The sequence below is a fragment of the Podarcis pityusensis genome (assembly GCF_964106645.2).
Source record: "Podarcis pityusensis genome assembly, chromosome: 6".
Lineage (NCBI taxonomy): Eukaryota > Metazoa > Chordata > Lepidosauria > Squamata > Lacertidae > Podarcis > Podarcis pityusensis.
This window is the reverse complement of record NC_138030.1, coordinates 33,267,240-33,274,948: the sequence shown is the minus strand read 5'-3', so window position 1 is coordinate 33,274,948 and position 7,709 is coordinate 33,267,240. Positions and strand designations below refer to the sequence as shown.

General features: G+C 41.3%; 1 protein-coding gene across 50 annotated transcripts in view; it reads left to right on the top strand.

Annotated features, from left to right (window-relative positions):
• The first annotated feature begins 691 nt into the window (after nucleotides 1–691).
• IGFN1 (immunoglobulin like and fibronectin type III domain containing 1) overlaps nucleotides 692–7,709 on the top strand; it is a 47,035-nt gene continuing 40,017 nt past the window's right edge. For 34 of the 50 annotated variants that reach the window (XM_081009727.1, XM_081009717.1, XM_081009758.1 and 31 more), the window contains exon 1: nucleotides 693–1,027. The gene's annotated coding sequence lies outside the window, so the exon portion shown is untranslated. Of the gene's footprint in view, nucleotides 1,028–7,709 lie in introns of all 50 variants that reach the window. The other 16 variants (XM_081009730.1, XM_081009735.1, XM_081009731.1 and 13 more) reach the window with 3 other exon arrangements.

The window sequence follows — 7,709 nt, the reverse complement described above, 5'->3', positions numbered from 1 at the left end:
GAAAGCCATAAGAGAGTTCTATGTTATTGTTTTTTGTATTATATTCCACCTTATCCTTCCAGGAACTTAAGATGGCATCTATGGCTCTCCCCATCCTCATTCAACCCTCACAACAACCCTGTGAGGTGGGTTAGGCTGAGAGACAGTGACTGGCCCAAGGTCACCCAGTGAACTTCATGTCTGAGTGGGGATATGAACCCTGGTCTCCCAGGTCCTATTCTGAGACTCTAACCACTATACCACCCTGGCACAGAAGGATCGAGGCAAAGCATAGAATTATACAAATCACAAGAAGCTGCTTTTCTCTTGATTTCAGTGGGTCTACTAACACTGGATTTCAACAATTGGCTTTTAAAAGTGCCCCCTCTAATGTATGTAATAAGAACATTAATTGCTCTAACTAATCTTCGAAGATTAGTTAGAACAATTAAGGTTTTAAAAAAGAAAAAAATCGGAAAGTGCTTAGCTATTGGTTCAGAAAAAATTGTGAGTGCTCACCACTTCTGAAAATGTGGAAGTCTCGCCGCTGTATACAAACATTGTTGTGCCCCTCATGGAAATATTTAAAGGTTTTACCAGAAGGGGGGAGCGTTGAAGGTTTCAGTTTGAAGAGGAAATCAGATCTGCAGAAAATTAACACTTCAGAATTGATTTATGAAATGCCAAAGAATTAGAGTTAATCTCAAATTTGTGCAGCGCCGTCTCTGGCATGTACTGGAATAGTATAGTGGCTACAAGGCAGATGCCATAAGTTTCCAATAAAAAAAATCATTTGGATTTATTACAGGCTAACAGCTCTCTGACAAGCTTTCACCTTATGAAAGGGAGAGGGCAAGAGAGAGATTAAGAGAGCGAGAGGGGGAAAGCGAGACGGACTGAGGGAGAGGAGCAGAGGGCTCTCAATGACCTAATTCTAAGTTAGCTGTTCAGTTGCAAGAGTATTGACTACAACGTAGACCCTTGTGGGAAGCAGCAAAGAGGAAGCCGTGACAAGGGCAGAGAACGCAGGGAGTATCCTCACGGACAGGTGAGTCACAAATTCATGAAGCTCAGGAGCATCTCGTGTTAGATTGTACTTGCATGACAAAGGCGTCCTTTAGCCGATACTCTTCATTTGACAGCTGGGTAGGCAGCCTGTGTGATACTTCTCGAAGGACTAGAAAGGGGAAATGCATGAGTTCCAAAATAGCCTCTTTAAAGCTACCGAAACCACCACATGGTTATGAAGTGTTATGGGGTAACAGAGGTGTGCAGAGAGGGATGAGGGAGCTCCCTTCTGGCTGGTTTCTTGGTATAATTTTTAATGTATTAGAAGCATTTAGGGCAGCTCTATGGGTTCACCTAGGGTTCCCTCCTCCCCCACCCCCTCAGGACTGCTGATTAAAGAGAAGTTTATCTGAGAAAGTACAAACCAAGACGTGGATTCTAATCGGCTGTATTCTTTTGATATGCAATTGTTCTTATCAGATATTGGCTCTTCATAGCTGAGGCTATAAAACTGGCCAATGCAGCTACTTGAATTAAATTGAAAATAACATTTGGTCAGACATCGTAGCATACCCAACATTAACCCAAAACGCAAGATAAATTATAGGAGATATTCTCTATTTATATGGAATTCTAGAATATGGGTGGAATTCAACACTCGGCCTACTCAGAGTAGACCCATTGAAATTAATGAACATGAGTAACTTAGCTCAATTAATTCCAACAGGCATACTCTGAGTAATGTTTAGTTGACTTCTACCCATTATTTCAAGTGCAGAAGGCTAACAAGTTAAGGACAAGAAGCTGTAAACTGGAGATTTCTCTCCTTCAAAAAAATAAAATAAATGAACCAGACTGCGAACATGGCGATAATCTTGCATGCAATTATGTGCCTTTAAATTCCATTGAACTGAAGCACATAAAAACAGAGTACGCTTACAACTTTCTCAATAGTATTGATAAGACCACCACTACCCTCAGATTCCAGGGAATATGAAAAATATTAGTCTTCAAACCCGAATATTTTCTGCTATATTTACATTTTTTAAAACAATGTGATTATTTGATTAACCCCTTATGTGCCAGACGGCACCACACACGAAACTTTTGGAACACCCGCTGTTAATTTTAGCCGGAGCGAGAAACCATCTGATGAGACGCGCCAGCCATATAAGGCTATATGGAGCTGTAGCGCAGAGCATACTTTCTGCGCCTGTTAATATTCAGGCACAGAAAAGCATTTTGGCACATTCTAGCAAAGGAAGATAGGATGATGCGTCTAGCAGGCCTTCTGACTTCCTGCCTAGGTAGCAGGGCCAAACAGCACTTCTACCTCTGTTGTTTTCTCCGGAACAGGAGTGCCGGGAGACTGGAAGCTATAAGAGCAGGACGGTCAGGGAAGAAGTGTGAGTGTCAGATTTAAAAGCAAGCAATGCCTCATCTAAATCAGACGTCAAGTTGACAAACAGCACTGGACAGTCATTTAAATCAGTTTTAAGTGAGGGAATAGCAAAGATTCTGTACGTCAGGGGGAAGGAAGGGTCTAATTTATAGCTTGGAGGCTGCATGTTGACGCATTCTACATTTGTGAGGTTAGATTTTAATCCTTACCTCCCGCTGACCGGCACACAGGCACACTTATATACCACTTAAGTGTGCAAAGACATCAGAATGACAGCCATTGCTTGCTGGAGGAAAGGTCTCGCCGTGTAAGAGGCATGCTACAGTTTTAGAACTCTTCAGATATGCAGCCCATGTCTGACATAGAAGCTGCAAGTTGGCCACCTGTTTGTTTATTCAGAAGCGCTTCTGAAAGCCTGCGAACTGCAGTGTCAAATGCATTTAAACTGTTATTTAGAAGACCCAACATGGACCATCTAAATATGAAGGTCTAATTTAAAGCTATTACATTTGACAGATGTCCACCTGTGAACTTGTTCTCTTTGTGCAAACAATGTACAGAATGAATGCCGGTTTGTTATTCACAGCTCATTTTGGCCAATGGGTTTGGGGTCAGACCTATGAGGACATTTCATCTCAAAAGCTTATGCTTTAGAGAGTTATACATTAATTGGTAGCTTCCTTTACCACCAAACTGGAAGTGGCTGGGGGTGGGGAAGCCTACCAAGTATTCTTACTTCAGTCAAAATGTGGCCACAAATTTGGTCAGGGCTTTCTGTTGCTGCCAGGAGTTGATTAACATGTACATTTCGGCAGTGGTAAAACCTGTGCAACAGGGCTGCACCATACGGTTTTCTTAACCGAATGATTCCTGTAAGAAAACTGAAAACATGCCCTGTCAGAAGAAAAGCTAGCTGTCCTCATATAAACAGCTCCCCGTATAAAAATTAAAGGGAGCATGGGAACACAGGAAGCTGCCTAACACTGAGTCAGACCGTTGGTCTATTTGGCTCAGAGCTGTTTACACTGAGTGGCTGTGATTCTCCTGGGTTTCAGGCAGGGGCCCTTCCCAGGCTTTCCTTGAGAAACCCAGCACTGAACCTGGGACCTTCTTCATGCAAAGCAGAAGCTCTACCACTGAGCTACGTCCTTCTCGCCGACTCCAGAACTAAAAGCACTGTAGTATCGTGTTACCGTATTTTTTGCTCTATAAGACTCACCTTTTCCCTCCTAAAAAGTAAGGGGAAATGTGTGTGCATCTTATGGAGTGAATGCAGGCTGCGCAGCTATCCCAGAAGCCAGAACAGCAAGAGGGATGGCTGCTTTCGCTGCGCAGCGATCCCTCTTGTTGTTCTGGCTTCTGAGATTCAGAATATTTTTTTTCTTGTTTTCCTCCTCCAAAAATTAGGTGCGTCTTATGGTCTGGTGCATCTTATAGAGCGAAAAATACGGTAATTCATTGCTTATATTAATAAACTAAAAACTTTTGATCCATTATATGTTACACCTATGTAGGTGTAAGGAATCAGATGTAATTGCTCAATTAAAAACTAGTATACAGTGGTACCTCGGGTTACATACGCTTCAGGTTACAGACGCTTCAGGTTACAGACTCCGTTAACCCAGAAATATTACCTCAGGTTAAGAACTTTGCTTCAGGATGAGAACAGAAATCGTGCTCTGGCGGCGCGGCAGCAGCGGGAGGCCCCATTAGCTAAAGTGGTGCTTCGGGTTAAGAACAGTTTCAGGTTAAGAACGGACCTCCGGAACGAATTAAGTACTTAACCTGAGGTACCACTGTAATTAATTGACTATGGCTATAGCCCTATGCATGCATGCTTGGGAATAGGGCATGCTGAAGAAAATGGGGCTCGCTTTCAAGTAAGTGTGCATTGGAATGTGTTACAGGATGTCTGTAATCATATGGTGGCCATAGTGTGACTTAAAGGGCAGGATATAACAATCCTTCTTGGATAATCACTACTCATGCTACTTGTAAAAGACAAATGTGCATTTTTCAGTGACATCTCTTAAAGTACATGAACTGGTACGATGCTGGTAGGCTATCACATAAATCTGTTTCATAGGAAGATATGCAACCTACAGATCTATTTTAGGTGTTTTCTGTCTAAGAGGTGGGGAATAATAATTAATCTATAGGCCTTCAGTTATTGTTTTGTTGCAACTCTGACCACTGATCATCCTCACAGGAATTGATGGGAATCCAGCAACGTTTGGAGGTCCACAAGTTCTGCAACCTTGGTCTATCTGAAATCCACTCAGTGCCATGCACAGAAAACCATGAATCTTAAGGAACAATGCATGAGACAACACTTCTGTGTTTTAAAAGTAACTTGAGTAATAGTCATCAAACCGTACAGCCAAAGACCTTCACTAAAATTGAAGGATTTATATTTCTCAATCCCTTAGGGTTGATTCTCAGAAAAACTCACAGTTCAGAAACTGTTGCAACAAAGGTAATTACATCCAAGCACATCCAAGCACATACATGCAGAATTTTGAGTTCATCCACCAAGTCAATATATATAGAACTCTGAGGGTCTTGCTGGCTCCCAGACATAACTGCATCTGTTCACAGCACTAATGATTGCAAGTCATAGTGAGCTGCCACTCCCACCCCCACAGAGAATCAATTTTAAGTGGCAATGTACTCTCAGGAAAATACCCATCTGCCCCTAAAAATGTCTAATATAAATCCTGTGCTCGTTCAAATGATGTGTGTATTGCTGCAGTAAAAATGTAATGTATAGAATTCGCCAGAAGACTTTGTAAAGCTGGTTGTGGTTTCAGAACCCTTTTAAGTCCCATTGATGGCCTCGTGAATGTTTTTAATGATCCTTTTTCCGTTCTGAATAGTTTATGCTGAAATGTTCCAAGCTGTCATTTCCCACTAGAGCTCTATCGGGCATGGAGTTTGGTCATATCTGACACTTTTGCCAAAGCACATGCCTATGAGGCAGTTGACTGAAAAAAGTTTAGACTTTGACCCTGAATTTATATTCTTCAGACTAAGAGGGGACAAAGACCCTTTGAGATGCATCATTAATTATAATATAATATAATATAATATAATATAATATAATATAATATAATATAAATCAGTTTCTAAACAACCATCTCAAGACAATTTACATGTAAGATAATTAAAAAACATTAAAAATACAAAAACAGCAAATACCTTTTTAAAAAAAGACTAAAACCCTAATGCAGTAAACACTTAATGTAAATACCTATTTATCCAGCTAGGAAAGCCTATTGGAACAAAAATGACTCCAGATGTTTCCATAAGTTGCAGATAGTTGTTGCCTGTTGCATCTTAGCAGGAATGCTATTCCACAGAACAGGGGAAGCCACACTAAAAGCCTTCTCTGTGTTATAGTGGAGAGGGCTTCTGAGGCCTTTGAAACATGTAGGAGAAACTCTTCTACAAACCGCAGCAATTTAGGGGGTGTATAAGAAATAACAGTAGCCTGAGTTGCTTCAGGCCAGCGGTACTTGAACAACCTGGGAAGATTCCTACCCATTTCTTGCCACAGAGATGTTTTGAGCACACAATGAAGGACTGTGTTTATTACTCTCAAAGTCTGTGAGTCAGAGAAAATGGAGGATGCGGAGAAGCTTACCTCCTCACCAAGAGCGCAGTTAAATTTAATCCTGAGATGATGGAGGACGATAGGACCGCTCTTTGCGGCAGTTGTTTCCCCCGATCCTTTTACACTGACTCTGGCAGAGTACGTTTGGTCACATGAAAGAAACGCGCTGAAATCCATGACCGCTGCTAAATGTGTACAACACCATCCAGATATTCCATTGCTTTTCGGGTTTCAGTGGCGCACGAGTTAATGGCACTTGGTTGGGAGGAGCAAGACAGACAAGCAGTGAAATGGAAGAAGGTCAGTCTCTCAGAGAGTTTGGCTTCCTCACAGATGGTTTTAATTTATCAGACCATTTGTAGGAGATGCTAGTTCCATTTTGTGTCTCAGGGCTGAAATGGGATGGACCTGTTTTCTGGTGCCTAATGTGAATCACTGTAAAAAGAAAAGAAAAATTTAAGCGTTCCCAACTGGTTGCGACTTTCACGACAGTAACGCTACCAATGCCATGGGCAACAATATCCCCCTCCCAACTTCGTGAAAATGGGCAAGGCTAAGCCTTGCTGCCCAATGATAGTATTGTTAGGGTGGGAAGGGTTTTGTTTTGTTTTTTTGAAAAATTGGTTTTATTGCAACTTTTCATTATTGTATTTTCTGTATGGCTCAATTTTACGTACACCACTCAGCTAAGGATCAAAGGGCACATAAATGTCCTTAAAAACAAACAAACAAAGCAAACAAATAACTCTAGGAGTGATGTACCCCATCGTTGTCAGTGGCTGAGTGTGTGTGGCTTCTGCAGAGGCAAAAATACAGGAAAAGTAAGCAAGAATAATAATAAAAAACCCCGTAGTTACACTATGGGAATGGGAAATGTTAAAAGACATGATAAGGGACTTGTCACATCATGCGTGACATGTTATGGCATCATGAACTAAGTGCAGCAATGCTGCTTGCTGGGGATAATAATAATTGTTTTCCAGGAACTTCTGTCAAGGGTTTCACGACTGTTTAACAGTGTTTAATGTCACATGTGTGACTTAAATCAGGGAAACCGTGATAGAATTAACCCATCCTCCTCTAGCGCCACTACTCTGATAAAAATCGGAGCCCTCTGCCCTGTCCTCCATAGCTGCTTAAAGTAAAAATGAAATCACTGGGAGAAGTGTGGTCAGATTTCCTGCATCAGACATAACTTGGCTCTTGCTTAGGAGTACACAAGTTCTGCTGCTTGTGTAAACCAGTCGTGGTTTCAATAGGATATTTGTATGTCACTGAGAGGCAGTATAATATTCTGCTTGTAAAGAAAGATCCAAACAACATTGTCGTTAGGCTGCCTATGTTCCTACGGCCAAGGGAATTGCCAGAAGAGTATATTTCATTGTTTTCCCCCCAAAGGGTTATCTGATTTATTAAATTTATATTTATTTGTTGAATACAGTATATACAAAATGGCCATAGGATTAGCATCTGGAACACAATACTCAAGAATTTATGGTAGAGCATTAGTAAGGATGTCTAGTCTAGCTTTTCACATGGACCAGCTGAGCTCCATTAATTCAGGTGGACTGACTATTGATTTAAACAGTCTGGTCCTGAAAGATCAGAAAACTGAGAGATTTCCCCTTTGACAACTATTCCAATAGGCTTCTTGTTAATTCCTGTTCTCCGTACCCCCTACCTCTTTTTATAAACAAGGGGATGTAA